The 8050-nt window shown below is 33.8% G+C and overlaps 1 long non-coding RNA gene across 1 annotated transcript; it reads right to left on the bottom strand.

The window, feature by feature from the left end:
* Window positions 1-7497: 7497 nt before the first annotated feature.
* Window positions 7498-7948, bottom strand: LOC109612073 (uncharacterized). Its single transcript, XR_002194307.2, has 2 exons — window positions 7791-7948; window positions 7498-7713 (listed from the first exon to the last, which is right to left on the bottom strand). It is a non-coding gene; the product is annotated as an uncharacterized LOC109612073 (long non-coding RNA).
* Between the last annotated feature and the right edge of the window lie 102 nt (window positions 7949-8050).

The following is an 8050-nucleotide window of genomic DNA, read 5'->3' as shown; positions in this document are numbered from 1 at the left end:
TGGTGGAAAGCGTACTGGTCGTACCTATTCCGATATTGCTAGAGTTATAAATCCCAATCCTTATGCATTCGTAGGCCAACGACCATATCCAGCACAACCATTTTATCCGAGTGGTTAGAGAATTTGGTAGGGAATTTAAAATAAGTTTCGTAATGTTTAAAATAGCAGTTAGGTTAAATACAATTTGTGTAAATAAAGAATGTAAAAAATATAAATGACATATTGAGAAGTTTTCATAAACTCCAACATGATATGGGGTAGATACTGAAATTGCATAGAAGTGCAAGGAACAAGGAAGGAAGAAGTAGTAAGGAACAATATAAAATGAAACAAGTTAAAAAGCTGCTCGGCTGGGCAGAACTTTTAATACCCCTTACCATTTGGAGCGAATTTGAAAAAAAAAAAAAAATAAAATTTGTTAAAATTTTTGAAATACCGAATATAGGTAGTTACCGTTATATTGCGTTCTATACGTAGAACCCTTAATAAGGAAATTTTTGTCATAGGCCATTACAATATTCAAATGGGAACCTTGAAACAATTCCGCTGAATAATGTAGCATAAATCATCAAATTACCGAATTTAGGGAGGTACCTATATTTAAGGGCTATATGGAGATTATACGAAGTAATGGACCTGCATAGGTAATTTTCTGTTACAGGTGGTAATACCCATTAGGAACTTCAAATACAACATTTGGAACTATTGCGGTGAATAATCTCGCTAAAATCAGCAAAATCCCGAATATAGGGAGGTACAGTTGTATGGGGGTTATACGAAGACCTGGACCTGCAATTTTCTGTCATAGATTGTAGTACCCGTAAGGAAATTCAAATACGAAATTTGAAGCAAAATCGATGAATAATTATACAGGGGTTATACGAAAATATGGAGTATCCATTAGCAACTTCAAATACGAAATTTGAAGCCATTTCGGTGAATAATGTAGCTAAAACCATCAAACTGCCGAATATAGGGAGGTACCGATATACGAAGACCTGGACCAGGCTTAAGCAATTTCTGTCACAGGCTTTGAAACAATTCCGGTGAATAATCTCGCTAAAATCAGCAAAATACCGAACATAGGGAGGTACCCATAAATGGGGGCTATACCTGGACCTACATAGACATTTTCTATCATTGGCAGTAGTACCCATAAGGAACATCAAACAATTCCGATAAGTAATGTCGCTAAACTTATCAAAATACGGAATATATGGAGGCACCGTTATATGGGGGTTATACGAAGACCTGGGCCTGCATAGAAAATTTTCTGGCATAGATTGTAGTACCTATTAGGAACTTCAAATACGAAATTTGAAACCATTTCGGTGGATAATATCGTTAAAATGATTAAAATACCGAATGCAGGGAGGTACAGTCATGTGGGGGCTATGCCTTAACGTGGACCTATATAGCCCACTTTCAAAACCAAAAGTCCTTTAGACCAAACACATAATAGAGTAAAATTTCATTAACCACCTTCAATTTGTTCGAAAGCTAGAGAGATTTCCACAGACCATCCACTATAGTATGGAGGGTATATTAAGTTTGCCATTCCGTTTGTAACACTTCGAAATAAACATTTTAGACCCTCCAAAATATATATATATTCTTGATCAGCATAAAATTCTATGTCGATTTAGCGATGTCCGTCCGTCCATATGTCCGTCTGTACAAATCACTCCAGTTTCCGAACAAAATGAAGGACGTGTAGGACCACGTTTTGGTATAGCCCCATATAATGGTACCTCCCTATTTTCGGTATTTTGGTAATTTAAGCAACATTTTTCGCCGGAAATATTTCAAATTTGGTATTTGAAGACCGCCTACAGCCTATGATAGAAAATTGTCTGTGCAGGTCCACGTTTTGGTATAGCCCCCATTGTACCTCCCTATATTCGGTATTTTGATAATTTTTACTACATTATTCACCGAATTGTTTTTTCAATTTTCGCATTTGAATATTGAAATGGCTTATGGTAAAAATTGCCTATACAGGTCCATGTCGTCGTATAGACCCTAATATTACGGCTACATTCGGTATTTTTAAGATTTTAACAGAATCTTTAACGGATTTTATTTTTTTGGTAAATTGCCAACATCGATCCAATTGGTGGAGGGTATTCACCGAACTTACAGCTTTTTTACTTGTTTTTATCTCTAGTTTCATAATCTGCTGAGTTGTACTTGTAATTATTAAAGAAGTTTAATTTTTTAGCCTAGTGGCATCAGGATAAAGATGTGTATGTAAAAGTACTTTTTTCCATGCAGTGAGGTACACAAATTTAGATCCTGCGTTGTTAGACCCTACACCACATAGTGGTAAGGGTATTATGTCTTTGTGCATCTGTCCATGTATCTGTCTGTCCATGTATTTTTGTAAATAAAATGCAGGTCGGAATTATTATTCTATTAATTTGAAATTTTTTAAATAACATTTGTTTGGCTCAAAGACGAACCCTATTGAAATTGGTGAAAATCGGTCCAAATTAAGATATTGCTCCCATATATATCTTTATCCGATTTTAGGTTTCTTGTGCACCAAATGGATTATATCAATCCAAATCGTGTGAATTTTGGCACATCCGACTGAATTCAGTCTAGAAGTAAGTACACCAAATTTGGTGAACATCGGTTCAGATATAGCTATAGCTCTCATATATATATGTTTCATCCCATTTGGTTTTAAGCCCCTCATATGCGTAATATGCATTCGACAACAATGATATTTGGTATCAGATATCTTACAGAGCTCGGAATTTCAGGACGTACGTTTCCATTTTGTGGAACTCGGCTCCGATACATATTTTTTTTTAATATAATCATTCTCGAAGTGATCTATAGCAATGGTATTTGGTATAAAAGATTAAAATGCCTCCGTCAAATTTAGTGAAAATCCATGCAGAATTGTATATGCCTCCCATATATTAGTTCCCTCTGGAACCAAACTATAACTGCTCTAAAGCCAAACGTTGATAGGTGTTATAATCTACTTCAAATACATTCTTTTGTTACGGGAGCTCCACTAAATTTGCACAGTGGTGTAGGGTATCATATAGTCGGCCCTGTCCGACTTTTGACTTTTCCTTACTGTTTTTTTTTTTTGTATATTTTTAACTTATTTCTCATTACAGATCTATATACATCATTTTTATACCCTCCACAATTATTCACCGAAATTGTTTCGAATTTCGTTTTTGAAGTTCGGTATCGTTGCTACAGCCTATGATAACAAATTACTTATCCACCATCAAGAATGGTGGAAGGTATAAAAAGTTCAATCCAGCAAGCCGGTTAGCTGTTTTTTTTTTTTCTTGTTTAAATTTCCTTGCCTACGTCATATTGTGTATGTGAACTTTTTTCATCCACTGTATGCTCATGGCGAGTGATAATTGTTATTATGCCCATTGCTTGTCGTGTGTACGTCAAATGAAGTTATTAAAGTTCCAAGTTAAAGGTTGGTTATGTAAAATGGTCCATTTACCCAAGTTATGTTCGGAACAAATTAAAAACAAATATGAACACCGTTGTGGGGTTGGCACGTATCTCGTTTTTTTTTTTTTCAAAGGGGAAATGAAAGTGTTTCACTTTTTTGGTAATTACATATTTCTGCAGGTTATTGTTGTCATCAATCACAAATGCCTACAAAATTTGTTTCGCTCAAAGAGTTTGAAGCGAATTCCATGTCTTAATTTAACACATGGTCTGAGGAGACGAGAGTATGACAGATAAAAATAACTTTTTTCAAATGGCTCTATACACTCTTCTGTCTAATATTCATTCATTCCACCCTCGCCGATAATGACTCAATTACTGATTTATAATATTATAAATAAGTAGTTTTTTTTTGTTGCATTTTACGAATACCAATCATGGCATTTGGCATTGATTTCCTTGAATTTTATTGATCATTAAAACTGTCGAACACATATTTCTTTTTTTTAGCGCGGGGAAGTTTCATTGAAAGAAAGAATTTGTATTTTTTTTTTATTTTTAAAAAATAACGGAAATATTAGTGGCATTATTCAGAAATATACAGTATATTTATCTTGAATATTTGCATAATGCTCAAAGACCAAACAATGGCATCTGGAGAATTATTACCCTCGTTTCCAGTAACGTTTTATGTTAATTAGCCATTAAAATATATGAACCTACCAATATGGAAATACGGCTTTGTATGGTGGCAATCTGCATATTACATATTTGCATTACGGACAGCAGTGTTCATAAAAATAGCAAATTCATAGAAAATGTTAATTCGATTTTTTTTTTTAATTTCTGATAAAAAATAGAATCCAGTAAAGAAAATCTTAAAGTCGGGCGGGGCCTACTTTATGATACCCTACACCACTTTGCTAAATTAGTAAAGCTCCGCATAACAATTAAAAGTTTTTATGGGAGAATTCAATCATACACGCTATGATTATAATTATAATTTAGAGTTCAAAGGACTAAATATGCCGAAGCATTTGTATCTTATAAATTCGGACTTGTATTGCCCATTTGGTGCACAGTTTATTTAAAATCGGATAAATATATTTATGGGAGCTATATCCAAATCGGAACCGATCTCGATAAAATTTGGCAAATATATTTCTGAGCTGTATTTGATATATTTCCCTGAATATCTTTGTTACGGAGTGCATATTACGGTTGTGGGTAACAAATATAACAAATCGGACGAACAGTACATAGCTATATCTGAACCGATCTTCACCAAATTTGACATACTACCTTCTAGACTTAATTCGGTCGTAAATGCCAAATTTCATCCCATTTGGGCAAATATTAGACGTTTGGTGCACAATAAAAAGTAAATCGGACGAAGTTATATATAGGAGCTATATCCAAATCTGAACCGATCTCGATAAAATTTGGCACATGTATTTCTGGGCTGTATTTGATATATTTCACCAAATATTGTTGTTACAGAGTACATATTACGACTGCGGAGGACAAAAATAACAAATCGGATGAACAATATATATGGGTGCTATAGCTATATCTGAACCGATTTCGATCAAATTTGGCATACTTATTTTCAGGCCTAATTCGGTTGTGTGTGCAAAATTCCATACTATTCGGGCTGATATTATACGTTTGTTGCACAATAAAAGGCAAATCGGACGAAGATATATATGGGAGCTATATCTAAATTTTTACCGATTATCTCCAATTTTAATAGGGTTCGTCTTTGGGCCAAACAAATTATTTGTGCAAAATTTCATCTGGATCGGGTAATAAATGCGAACTATACTTTGTTCACAAAAAAAAAAATGGACAGACGGACGGACGGACAGACAGACAGACGGACAGATCGCCTCAGAATGTGGTTGGGTTGGTATCCTCAAATTTGATATGGATGTCAATGTTGTTATTTGGTATTGAGATATGGTTTTGGAAAAGTGCACCATAATTGTTCGAAAAGTACTAAATGGTAATAAATTTCGTATGGTGGGTGGAGGTATAGAGCTGGAATCCTTAAAATTTATAGAGGTCTCTGTTGGTATCTGAGGTTAAGTTAATGAGGTAGTTTTGGAAATGTGTACTATAATTGTACGAAAATTTGATACTGGGTGAAGGGATAGATGTACAATTCTGAAAGTTGATTTTCAGATCAGCAGATGGTGTTTGAGATTTAGTGTTGGTTTGAAAATGTATCTTTTATGTGTACGACTAGTACTAAATGGTACCAAATTTTCGTATAGAGTGAAGGGATAGGGTTGGAATCCTCAAATTTGATATTGAGGTCTCTTTTGGTATCTGGGTAGCTATGGTATCTGAAGTCCTGAAATTTGATATGGATGCCAATGGTGGTGTCTGTGGTTAAGATACGTAAGTGGTTTTGGTACTATAGTATCCCTTGGTATTGGGTGAAAGGATAAATCTGGAATACCGAAATACCGACATTGAGGTCTCTGGAATTAAGATGTGAAGGTGAGGTTTGGAAATGTGAACCATAAAGTTCGAAAAGTACTAAATGGTACAATATTTGGTATTAGGAATCCCGAAAATTGACATTGAGGTTTCTGTTGGTATTTTAAATTGAGATATGGAGGTGGTTTTGGAAATTCGTCCTACACTACTAAATTGAACTAAGTTTGATATTGGGTGAAAAGATAGAGCTGAAACCATGAAATTATTGCCATAGCTGTTGGTATCTGTGGTTAAGATATGGAGGTGGTTTTGGTAATGTGTACTATATTTTTGTACGAGGAGTACTAAATAGTACCGTGTTTAGTATTAGATGAAGGAATATGGCTGAAATCCTCAAATTTGATATTGTACTCCCTGTGGGTATCTGAGATTGAGATAGTTTTGAGATGTTTTTGAAATGTGTACTAAAATTGTACGAAAAGTACTAAATAGTACTAAATTTGGTATTGAGTGAAGGAATAAAGCTGAAATTCTCAAATTTGATATAGATGTCTCTGTTGGTATCTGTGTTTTTGGAAATGTGTACTATAAGTGTTCGAAAAGTACCAAGTGGTACTAAATTTCGTATTGATTAAAGAAATAGGCCTGGAATCTTCAAATTTGATATTGAGGTCTCTGGAATTGAGATATGGAGGTCGTTTTGGAAATATTTTGAAAAGGTGTACTAGAAGTGTTCAAAAAGTACTAAGTGGAACTAAATCGGGTATTTAATGAAGGAATATAGCTGGAGTACCGAAAATCGATATTGAGTTCTCTGTTGTTATCTGGAATTGAGATATGGATGTGGTTTTGGAAATAAGTACTATAATTGTACAAAAAATACTAAGTGGTACTAAATTTCGTATTGATTGAAGCAATGGGGAATTGAGATATGGTGGTGGTTTTGGAAATATTTATTATAATTGTTCAAAAGTACTAAATAGTACTAAAATTTGGTATTGGGTAAAGAAATAGAGTTTTATAGACCCCATATTGCAGTTTGCCCCAATATTCGATATTTCAAAGAATTCAGGATTTTTAATTTTTATAATTTTTCAAATTTTCGATTTTTTTTTTTTTTGCATCTAAAATTTGTTTACAGAGGAGACTTTTGATCTTATCTTTAGGTTTAATAAAAGTTGATCGCAACTAAAATATTGCTCCAATATGTTTATTATTCAGACACACGACGCCATGAGAAATTTCTGCACTAGTCGCTGGATCGTCCAATCATCCGACTATTTTGTTCTGTTATAGAAATTACGTGATTTGAATATTATCGAGGCATAGACTAAATGACCACCGGATAACGAAAGAAAAAAATAAAACAACAATTTACGACGATCTCTTCGGCAAGATTAGAACAATGACACGAAGTTGAAAGAAAAAACACAAGAATCGTTGCTAAGAATAATTTCACCATAACAATTCCAATAATTAACCACAAAAAGAGCATATAATGATCAGGCGTGTCAATAATAAACGCAGTTTAAGAAGAGTCACAACAAAACTTAGTTAAATGCAAATAAAAGGAATTAAAAAAAAAAATATATATAAAAAATAAAAAAAAATAAATAACAGCAGAAATGAAAATTATATTTGTCTTATTTGTGGCCTTCCTGCTAAATGTCTACCTGTCTCTGGCAATGCCCGAATTTCCCCGATATTCTGGTTATAACTCCAGGGGAAGAAGTTCACGAGGTCGTTCGTATACCGACATAGCCAAGGTGGTAAATCCAAATCCTTATGTGTTTTCCAAAGGCCAACCATTTCCCGGGCAACCTTTCTATCCTGGAGGATGATTTGCGGAGTAATAAAAGTCTTTGAATTAATTATTAATTAATTGTAAATAGTTTATATATATTTACCTAATTGTGTACCAGAATTAAGTTCGTGCGAGTGGAGGTGTGCCAAACAGACGTCAGCCACGTACATGGCTGTTTGTGTGTCAAACAAATAAAATGTGTTTAGAATTTAAATAATTTTTTTTTTGTTATTGTTTTTTTTTTTTAATTACTACACGTTTATCGGTCAACTCAGTTTATTTACCTCTCTAAAATAAATAAATAAAAAAAACAACTATAAAATTATACCAAGTTTAAGGGCGACACATCAAATTTAAATATTC

This window comes from Musca domestica, unplaced genomic scaffold (assembly GCF_030504385.1).
Source record: "Musca domestica strain aabys unplaced genomic scaffold, Musca_domestica.polishedcontigs.V.1.1 33, whole genome shotgun sequence".
NCBI lineage: Eukaryota > Metazoa > Arthropoda > Insecta > Diptera > Muscidae > Musca > Musca domestica.
This window is presented reverse-complemented; position numbering and strand designations above follow the sequence as displayed.